Source organism: Ursus americanus, chromosome 27 (assembly GCF_024610735.1).
Source record: "Ursus americanus isolate L20-20 chromosome 27, mUrsAme1.1.p, whole genome shotgun sequence".
Lineage (NCBI taxonomy): Eukaryota > Metazoa > Chordata > Mammalia > Carnivora > Ursidae > Ursus > Ursus americanus.
In genome coordinates this window covers 31,565,406-31,577,420 of record NC_142153.1, presented here as the reverse complement: position 1 = coordinate 31,577,420, position 12,015 = coordinate 31,565,406, and positions in this window count along the sequence as shown.

Sequence of the window (12,015 nt, the reverse complement as noted above, 5' to 3'; positions counted from 1 at the left end):
AACTCTTTTCATTTTGCTTAACTGGAATTCTACCCATGAAACACTCCCCATTTCCCCTCCCCCTCCATCCCCTGGTGACCACCATTCTACTTTCTGTCTCTGTGAATTTGACTACTCTAGGCACCTCGTATAAGTAGAATCACACAGTATTTGTCTTTTTGTGAATGGCTTATTACACTTAGCATAATGTCCTCCACGTTCAGCCATGTTCTAGAATCGTTATGTCAGAATTTCCTTCCTCTTTAAGGCTGAATAATACTCCATTGAGTGGATATACCACATTTTGCTTATCAGTGTATCTATAGCCTATGATTTTAACTCAGAAACATAATATGAATGGATTCTTCTAGAAAGTGTGGAGGTTTCTTAAATGACCTGGCTCTACCTCTGTGAATGATGACAAATTGTTAGCCTAGATGAGATGGACAGGGATTACAAGAGGGAAGATGGAGGAGATAAGTACCATCTCTACAGGAAAGACACCACTTTGTTAAAAAAAAAAAAAAAACCCACAAAAAACAGCAACAACAACAACAACAAAACACCCAAACCTTCAGCGGACAGCAGATAGCCATTTTTCTAGAGGATCCAGTTGGCAAAGGAAGTCCTCCTCAGGGCTCCCCTATCATCACAGACCTGTCAAGATCTCTAGAGGGGGACACGCTCTATTTCATAGGGGTCATCAGAGTAACACACTCCAACTCATACAGTGGGGATGTGGAAGAGAGTGTGTGAATTATAGGTTTTTGGGGGAACCCTCCATAATCATCTTCAAAAATCTGAACTGTTCAATGAAAAGAGAGACTATAATGTCATACAGCTTCAACAACAAAGATAATCCATGATAAAAAATTTACTGATAAAAATAATGAATTACAGTTGTCATCATGAGTAATATTAATTCCACTACTATTAACATGGGAAATAATGAAAAATAAAGAGGTTGGGTATTGAATCCCCTAAGTGAATGACGAAGGGACTGTACTGGGCCTTACAGAGTGGAGGGTTTGGAGCAATGGGTGTGTACATGAAATCTGTGACATGAGGCAGATGAAAAACAGGGAAAAAAGCCAGTCTGGAGGAGGGTCTGAGCCAACTTGGGAAATTGCATGCAAACCCCTTGAGGGCATGCCTTTGGGGCAGAGGGAGTGGGAACCTGGTGTGGGCCCACTTACAGCAGGACAGCCACCAGATTTCAGGAGATTGGCCCCTATGTAGGAGAGGCAGGACTCCATGTCCACGCCTGGCACAAAAAAGCCCAGCATTGAATGGACACCCAAGCTGCCATTACTATCTGCCCGACACCCCTTCTGCTTCTTTTCCACTTAGACCCTGGAGCCTCCAGACTTATCAGTTTACATCTTCAAGGTCACTTAAAATATTTGCAGAGGATCAGATGGCTCTGGGCTATAGGAGGCATCACCCATGGTGCTTCCTTGCCAGCAGGGAGGATACGGCCTCCCGAGTGGCTGCCAGCCTCCCTTGGAAGACTGAGAAAAGTCATGGATTGTACAGCATGGGAGTTCACAGTCTCCTTGCCTTCTGGTACTGCACCGGCCTATCCTGTGTACCTGAGGGGACTTAGATTTCTGGAGTCTCAGGCTGGCCTAGGGAGCCATTGTTGCACCTCCATTTTTAACTACAATGGTCCCATGGTTCCAGATCAGATCTAGAAACTCATGTGGACATTCATATGGGCAGAGACGCCATCTCCCACTTCTCCAGGAAAGCAAGAGTGGTTATGGGTACTCCGATTTGACTAAAATAATTTTAGTCAAATTATTGTTCACCCAAGGACAACTTCCCTGGTCTTCCAGGCTGGCACAAGCAGTTTGTGGGCCCTAGAGGGGATTTTAAATTTTAACAGAGGCATGTGTGTAAAGGACGCCCTCCAGGAGGCTCCCCTGGTATCAGGGGCTGGTCCTGCTTCCAGAGGCTGACTTGGAACATTTCAGGATGCTCCTCAGAAAAAGAAGTATCATGTGGTATAGCAGGAATTGCTTTCCTGTGGAGAAACTCTGTTGAAGGTTTTATATCAACCAACTACAAAAATAATTCCTAGTAAGAAAAGTAGCAATGAAAATAATGATGAATAACAATAACAATAATAGTAATGCTCATAGTCAGGGAATTACAATTATTATGTTAACGATAATCATAACCTAAGGAGATGGGAGATCAGAAGACAGGAGTAACATGGTAATATCAGTTCTCATGGGGTCGTTGGAGTCAACATTCTAGATTTAACAGTGAAATATGTTCCACAGGGGCAAAGCCTATTAGCAAGAAAAAAGAGAGATCCAACCCAGTGAGGGCATGAGAGCTAGTGTCACAACCATGGAAGAAGAGCCTTGTGGGCAAAGGTAGAGGGACCATGGTATGGGGCCCTGAAAAACCCCCACCACCCTCTAGGAGTGAGGGTATGGCTCCGTGCAAGGAAAAGCAGAGGACCCGAACCGCACCGGGCGTGCAGAAGTACCACTCGGACAAACCCTGAGCTCCCAGTGTTCTGTCAGCCCTTGTATGCTAGCTGCCTTTCTGCCATCTGTACTTTGCCAGGCCCGCCAGTTTCAGACGTCTAGATTTGCCCATCTGGGTCAGTTCTCGTAGGAGACCATCCTTATTACTCTCCGATCTGCAGGTGGTGACAGGGAACGGGAGGAGCCATACACAGCCTTCCCATAGGACTTTGTCAACAGATGCAGGGTTTGACTCAGCTGCAAAGAGCCACCTGCCTCAAGGCACTCGCTCCCCAGAGTGACTGACATGCAATCATTATTGATAGAGGTGGGGAATATATAGGCCTGGTCACTTTGCTTCAATTTAGGACAAGTGTGATGGCCCGGATAGTTCTCCAGCACCCTGTGGGGTGGGCTGACGCTGTAAGGCTGTGGCAATGGTGGCTAAGTTTCTCCCTCCGCCTGTGTTTCTTCCTCCCCACCCTTTCCAAACATGTTCATCTGGAGATCACTGCCTAGTAAACAGCCAGCACCCTGAACTCCACCTTGTCTGCTGTCTGGTAACCTCAACTTCAGAGAACAACAGAGAAAAGACTCCAGGGTACAGAGGGCTTGCAAACAGGAGGAATCAAATTCTGCTGAGGTTGAAACTAACATAAAGAATGATGACACTCTGTGACTTTTTTTTTTTTTTTTGGTTGTTGATTAGAACGTTTGAATTGTCAGCAAGAAAGAAGTCCATGAATTAATGGGGACCAAAAAAAAAAATCAGATTGGTGTGGGGTGAGGAGAAAAGTCCATGAGCAGATCTTAACTCCCCCTTGGATTGCAAAGAAGATGAGAGAAGCAGTTGGAAATACATGGAGATCGAAGTGTTTTTGCCCTTCAATGCAAATTTCAGGCTGGGTGATGCCATCATCTGCTGAAACGGTAAGGGGTTGGATCAGATTGAGAAGGACTACTTTCAAATACGGGGAATATGCTTTAAATCATAGCAAGAAATTCGTGATACAGTAGGAAAGAATAGGAACCAAACACAAATGCAGAAATAAATTGCCTGAGATGAAAGGTAATCCCTTTCCTGTTCTGAGGGAGATGAGCAAAAAGTGTTAAATCTGGTTGTTGGAAGCTTTTACATCCCAAATTATCTACTTCATTTGTGAAGTCATTAATATACCATCTGATGAAGGTGAAAGTAGAGTCCACGGAGACTGCATGGTAACAGCAGACTTACTCTTTGCTGAGCACCGATAAAGGAACTGACATGCATGGCTTACTAGAACTGCCAGGCATTTCTGGAGAAAGAAACAAAATATCCTCAGCTACAATGGAATACTTACTATGTCCTCTGGTTTACTTATTTCCTCTTAGAAATTTTAAGGAATTTAAATCCAGAAGACTCTATCTTTGCAAGTGTAAGAATTCCACTCAAATGTGTAAATCAACTGGGAATAGCCTGGAACCAAAGCTATTGACCATATTTTATTATGTGATTCTGTTTTTATTTATTTCCCCACTAACCAAGAAATAAAATATAAGACTGTTTCCCCCATTTTCTTTGGATAATTAATAAATTTGTAACATGGTCTTAAAAGTAACATGTGGCCAGTGCCCAACAGTCAAGTAAACATTTTTATTTTTATTTTTATTTTATTGATTGATAAATTTAATTAGTTTCAGTGGTAGAATTTAGTGATTCATCAGTTGCATATAACACCCAGTGCTCATTACATCAAGTGTCCTCCTTAATGCCCATCACCCACTTACCCCATCCCCGCATCTTCCTCCCCTCCAGCAACCCTCAGTTTGTTCCCTAGGGTTCAGTGTCTCGTATGGTTTGCTTTCCTCTCAATTATCATCTTATTTTATTTTTCCTTCCCTTCCCTTATGTTCATCTGTTTTGTTTCTTAAATTCCACAAGAGTGAAATCATGTGGTATTTGTCTTTCTCTGACTTATTTTACTTAGCACAATACCCTCTAGTTCCATCCACATTGTTGCAAACGGCAAGATTTCATTCTTTTTGGTGTCTGAGTAATATAACATAGTATATATATACCACATCTTTTTTTAAATTCAATTAGCCAACATATAGTACATTAGTCTCAGATGTAGTGTTCAACAATTTATCAGTTGTGTATAACACCCAGTTATAAGAAGACATGCGTCTTCGGGATTAGAGTTAAGATGGCGAAGGAGTAGGGGACCCCTTTTTCAGCCGGTCCCCTGAGTCGAGCTGGATAGGTACCAGACCAGCCTGAACATACACGGAGTCAGCCTGAGACACAGGAAGATACATCCGGATCTCTACAAATGAACATCTCCAGCGCTGAGTATTGAGGTACGTATCGGGGAGCCGTGAAACCACGCACAGATATCGGAAGATAAACGGAAGGGGGAGGGAGCCGCCGCGTTCAGGTGCCGGGAAGTGGTAGCCACCTGGACGGGGGAGCGGGCGGACTTGCGGACCGGCACCGGCCAGAGAACAGACTGAGACCGTGAGCCGGGAGCGTGCGCCACCAGACTGAGAACGGGAGCTCCAGGAGCGCGGGGGCGGCTGGCCGCTGGCAGTGTTAAAAACACAAAGGACAGAGACACGCTGGCCCTGGAAGTGAGGGCTGGGATGCCGGGTGTGGGGCGCACATCCCGGGACGCTGCAGGGTTGAGCAGCACCAACAGAAACAGAGTTAAAGTGGCCAGAACATCAGTGGAGAATGGTCCGCGATCCCTCTGTTCTGAGACAGAGGCTGAGATTCGGCCACTGCTGCTCTGACTCTCAGAAGAGGCACAGCAAACTGCCAGGGAAAGCCACCAGAGAACAAAAGCCTGGAAATACTGGCTCACAGTGTGCCCATCCCCATCCCCCTCGCAAGGGACAGGGAGACTTTACCCAAACAGGGTTGCCTGAGTATTGGCGCAGCAGGCCTCTCCCCCAGAAGGCAGGCTGAAAAATCAAGAAGCCCACATCCCTAAGATCCCTATAACACAAGGGCACATGGGCTGGGTCCCGGTCAATAATTTGGGCTCTGGACAACCCCGCAACCACTCCTCATCAGAATGACGAGAAGGAGAAATCCCCCCCAGCAAAGAAAAGACAATGAGTCTGTGGCTTCTGCCACAGAACTAATGGATATGGATATAACCAAATTATCAGAAATGGAATTCAGAGTAACAATGGTCAAGATGATGTGTAGACTTGAAAAAAGTATTAACGAAAATGTTAATGAGAATATAGAATCTCTAAGAGTGGAAACGAGAGCGAATGTGGCAGAAATTAAAAATTCTATGAGCCAAATGCAGTCAAAACTAGAGGCTCTGACGGCCAGGGTGAATGAGGCAGAAGAACATATCGGCGAATTGGAGGATGGGTTAGTAGAAGAGAAAGCTAAAATAGAATCTGGACTCAAAAAAATCCATGCTCAAGAATGTAGGTTACAGGAGATTACTGACTCAATGAAATGTTCCAATGTCAGAATCATCAGCATCCCCGAGGGGGTGGAGAAAGAGAGAGGTCTAGAAGAGATATTTGAACAAATTGTAGCTGAAAACTTCCCTAATCTAGCAAGGGAATCGAACATTCATGTCCAAGATGCAGAGAGGACCCCTCCCAAGCTCAACCACGACAAACCTATGCCACATCACGTCATAGTGCAATTTGCAAATATTAGATCCAAGGATACAGTATTGAAAGCGGCCAGGGCAAAGAAATTTCTCACGTACCAAGGCAAAGCTATCATAATTACATCAGACCTGTCTACACAGACCTGGAATGAGAGAAAGGGTTGAGGGGGGCATTTTTAAAGCTCTTTCAGAGAAATACATGCAGCCAAGGATCCTTTATCCAGCAAGGCTGTCATTCAGAATTGATGGAGAAATAAAGACCTTGCGAGAAACAAAAAAACAAATCATAAAATGGGCAGAAGATATGAATAGACACTTTTCCAATGAGGACATACAAATGGCTAACAGACACATGAAAAAATGTTCAAAATCATTAGCCATCAGGGAAATTCAAATCAAAATCACACTAAGATACCACCTTATACCAGTTAGAATGGCAAAAATTGATAAGGCAAGAAACAACAATTGCTGGAGAGGATGTGGAGAAAGGGGATCCCTCCTACGTTGTTGGTGGGAATGCAAGTTGGTACAGCCACTCTGGAAAACAGTGTGGAGGTCCCTTAAAAAGTTAAAAATTGAGCTTCCCTATGATCCAGCCATTGCACTACTGGGTATTTACCCCAAAGATACAGATGTAGTGAAGAGAAGGGCCATATGCACCCCAATGTTCACAGCAGCATTGTCCACAATAGCTAAGTCGTGGAAGGAACCAAGATGCCCTTCAACAGACGACTGGATTAAGAAGTTGTGGTCCATATATACAATGGAATATTACTCATCCATCAGAAAGAATGAGTTCTCAACATTTGCTGCAACATGGACGGCACTGGAGGAGATAATGCTAAGTGAAATAAGTCAAGCAGAGAAAGACAATTATCATATGATTTCTCTCATCTATGGAACATAAGAACTAGGAAGATCGGTAGGGGAAAGAAGGATAAAGAAAGGGGGGGTAATCAGAAAGGGGGAATGAAGCATAAGAGACTATGGACTCTGGGAAACAAACTGAGGGCTTCAGAGGGGAGGGGGTGGGGGAATGGGATAGACTGGTGATGGGTAGTAAGAGGGGCACGTATTGCATGGTGCACTGGGTGTTATACGCAACTAATGAATCATTGAACTTTACATCAGAAACCAGGGATGTACTGTATGGTGACTAACATAATATAATAAAAAAACATTTAAAAAAGAAAGAAGACATGCGTCTTCTTTATCCAAGTAAACATTTTTTAAAATTTTATTTTTAAGTCCGTATTTCCCCCAGTTTCATGTCCACAAAATCCCACTGGAATTGATGCCCTGCATTGCCCGTACAATGTGTTCTGGTACATAGAATGCACATAAAAATATTTATGAATGAATAAAGGGATAAATGTATCTTTCTAATATCTCTTCAGAGTCTCCTTACATCTCAGCTCTCTGATTTTACGTGAGGGTTATAATTTTGTATTAGTCTGGGCAATCCAATCAAACTGGGTAAGGTGTGTCCCACAGGCTGAAGCCCTGATTAGGTTTAGGATTTATCCAATCAGGGTGTGACCCCTGAAATGTAGCTCTGATTAAGTTATTAATGTTTTTTTCCCAGTACAAAAGGGAAGTTAATTAGTCATTTTCCCTGAGAAGAAGCAGAGAGGTCTGGGACATTGGAAGAAAAAGAATTGGCTGCTTGACCATGGAACTCACAGAGAATCTGGCTTCCTGTCTCCTCCAACTCTGTGTTCTGGTGAGTTCTCCAGTGAGACTTGAGCTGGCCTGATTCCTTTAAAATTATGTAAGTTCTCAATGTGGTTTTGATTTGAATTTCGCTGATGGTTAGTGATGTTGAACATTTTTTCATGTGTCTGTTAGCCATTCATACGCCTTTTTTGGAGAAGTGACTCTTCATGTCTTCTGCCCATTTTTTGACTTGATTATTTGTTTTTTGCGTGTTGAGTTTGAGAAGTTCTTTATAGATCTTGATACCAGCCCTTTTTCTGTAGCGTCATTTGCAAATATCTTCTCCCATTCCATGGGTTGTCTCTTTGTTTTGTTGACTGTTTCCTTTGCTGTCCAGAACCACCTTACATCAGTTAGAATGAACCTTACAGTTAGAACGGCAAAAATTGACAAGGCAAGAAACAACAAATCTTGGAGAAGATGTGGAGAAAGGTGAACCCTCTTACACTGTTGGTGGGAATGTAAGCTGGTACAGCCACTTTGGAAAACAGTGTGGAAATTTCTCAAAAAGTTAAAAATAGAGCTACCCTATGACCCAGCAATTGCACTACTGTGTATTTACCCCGAAGATACAGATATAGTGAAAAGAAGGGGCACCTGCACCCCAGTGTTCATAGCAGCAATGTCCACAATAGCCAAACTGTGGAAGGAGCTGAGATGCCCTTCAACCGACGAATGGATAAAGAAGTTGTGGTTCATATATGCAATGGAATATTACTCAGCCATCAGAAAGGATGAATACACACCATTTGCAAGGACATGGATGGAACTGGAGGGAATTATGCTAAGTGAAATAAGTCAAGCAGAGAAAGACAATTATCATATGGTTTCACTCATTTGTGGAACATAAGGAATAGCAGGGAGATCGGTAGGAGAAGGAAGGGAAGAATGAAGGGGGGATAAACAGAAGGGGGAATGAACCATGAGAGACTATGGACTCCGGGAAACGAACTGAGGGTTTCAGAGGGGATGGGCTAGCCCGGCAAGGGGTATTAAGGAGGGCATGTCTTGCATGGAGCACTGGGTGTTATATGCAAACAGTGAATCATGGAACACTACATCAAAAACTAATGATGTACTGTATGGTGACTAACATAACATAATTAAATTAAATTTAATTTAATTTAAAAAATAAAAAATAAAATAAATTATGTAAGTTCTGTCTCTCTTTAGACATCTGTTCTGTCAAAGCAGATTCTTATGATCTTGATATTTCATTGTGTCGACATTTATGCCACCATTGTCATTCCCCATTTTTGACTATTTGTGTCCCCTTTCCATATTGGTCTTGAATCAATTTAATTATTTTAACTGTCTACCCTAAGATCTTAGATCTTTGCTTTCCAATAAGATAACTACCAGCCACATGCGACCATAAAATTTAAATTAATAAAATTAAATAGCTAAACGTCAGATCTCAGCAGAGCTGGGCAAATTTCCAGTATTCTGTAACTATGTATGTCTGGCACATACTGTATTGTACAATGCAGATATAGAGTATTTCCTTTATCTTGGAAAGTTATATTGGCACAGCGATTTACATCTTTTGTTTTTATTATTTTTTGTTGTAAATACTTCATTTTCTGCTCCTCTGAACTAATTTCCTTTCATGGGTTTCATCAAGTGATTTTCTTAGTAAATGTCTTTAGATACATGATTATTTAATCATTTAAAAATTAATATAAGGGTGCCTGGGTGGCTCATTCGGTTAAGCATCTGACTCTTGATTTAGGTTCAGGTCATGATCTCAGGGTCATGAGATTGAGCCCCACAACGGGCTCCGTGGTGGGTGTGGAACCTGCTTGGGATTCTCTTTCCCTCAATCCCTCCCCTCCCCCTTCCCCTGCTCCCACTCTCACACTCTTTCTCTTAAAAAAAAAATATATATATATATATATATATATATGACAAATAATTTCCTGTGAATATTATTTTAGCTTTCCTCCATTTGTACTTATGCATTACTGCATTCAAACGTTATTATTTTCCATAATGTACTTAAATATTTTTGTGTCAACTTTATTTAAAAGAGATTTTTTTCCACCTTATTTTTTTTTTTAAGATTTTATTTATTTATTCAACAGAGATAGAGACAGCCAGCGAGAGAGGGAACACAAGCAGGGGGAGTGGGAGAGGAAGAAGCAGGCTCATAGCAGAGGAGTCTGACGTGGGGCTCGATCCCAGAACGCCAGGATCACACCCTGAGCCGAAGGCAGACGCTTAACCGTTGTGCCATCCAGGTGCCCCTCCACCTTATTTTTCAGTTGACAAGTTGTGTCTTCTATAACTGTCACTTTCTGGTATTATTTCCTTGTTTATAGGGCTGTTGCCTATTCCCTTTTTAAAAAATATGAGATGTTATCCATCCTAGTACATAAACCATTGGTATGCAGGGTCCATTATGCACCTTGAAAATAAATCTTCTGTTTCAGGATATGGTGCTTTCATAGACAAAATTCTAGAATAATTGTAAGCTTAAATCTAAGTTGACCATTCCTGAATTGCTTTGAATATATTACATGTTGAAAATCATGAAAGGTTGAACTTTGATTTGTATTCCACCCTGAGAGGATATATTTCTCCATTTTCAGTATGAATTTGATGTACATTTGTTTTGGTTTAATCCTTTCTTCATATTTAAAGCTACTTTCTTGTACCCTGTGATTTGTCTTTGTTTTCCTGTCTGTGCACTGCTAAAATGTAAGACGCAAACTATTTCAGTTATGCTGACTGCTGTATCCTTAGCACCTGGAATAGTGCCTAGCCCATCATAGTGTTGGAATTTGAGAGAGCTCACCTAATAACATCACTCTCCAGACTGTACTTCCGAATTGAAGAAGGGGTCAAGGCAAGTGAGTGAATATGAGTAGATAGCAGTCATTTTTACCGACAGATCTGTTGGGGAACACAGTTTTGGTATGGGGGGGCAAAGGTTCCTAAAGCACCCAAAAAGTAACAAAGTGTGTCAAAATAGCCCTGGGATGGCTAGAAGTAAAAGCTCTACTCCTCCCTGGTTAGCAGCGCCCTTAAAATATTAAGGCGATATTGAGGAAGCAGAATGCATCCTTCTAGGTAGCTCTTTGAGACCTGGAGGAAGAGCCTATGGCGTGCATTCACCTGTCCTGAAGTCACCAAAGATTTAAGTCATACACCTTAACTCATCTGAATCTACTTCAGACTCATACTTAATTCCACTGATATATAGAAACATTACTTTTATATATTTTGATGTAGATCTCTTTGAATTTATCCTATTTAGCAAAGGGCATTTTCCGGATATGTTTATTAATCTTTTCATCAAATTTGAGAAGTTTTCAGCAATTATTTCTTTGAACAGTTTTCAGCTTCTTTCTCCTCCTTCTGGTATTTCCATGACGTGTACTTTGGGGTGATCAGTGGTGTTCCACATCTGTCTGCAGCTCTGTTCACTTTCATTTTTTCTCTCTCAGTTCTTCAGACTGCATTATCCATCTTTAAGTTTATGGACTCATTTTTCTTCTAATTCGAATCTACTGTTGAGCCCCTCAACTCCAGAAATTCCATTTGGTTTATTTTTAAAAATTATTTCTATCTTTGTTTATATTCTCTACTCGATGAGGCATTGTTATCATACCTTCCATTACTTCTTTAAGCATGGTTTTCTTTTTTTCTTTGAACACATTTATAATGAGTGCTTTGATGTCTTTGTATGTTAAATCTGACATTTGGGTCCCGACACTGGTGGTTTCTGTGGCCTGCTCTTTTTCTCATGTATTGGTCACACTTTCGTATTCTTTACATGTCTCACATTTTTGTTGTTGAAAACTAGTCATTTGAGGTACAATATAGTAATTTTGAAAACTACCATGCTCCCTCTTTGGGACTTTTTTTATATGTGTTTGCTTTTTTGTTTATTTAGTGACTTGGATGGACTGTTTTAGCATATTTCCCCCAAAGTGTGAAGCCTGTGGCTACAGCCTTTCCATGTGAACAGCCATCCTGAGATGAGAGTATCTTTGACTGTCTTTTCCTGATTGCTCTGTTAATATCTCTACCTCGTTTGGTATCATACCCAACTATTAGGTTCCAGTAATGAATGGCTGGCTGATTTTATTGTTGTTAATGTCCTAGGTGCACGGATTTCTTCAGAGTCTGATCCAACTTTTCAGGGGCCATTTTCAAGGCCACTCTTTGAGCTTTGTTCCAATCCCAGGAGTGCTCTTTCCCTGGTTCTCTCTGGT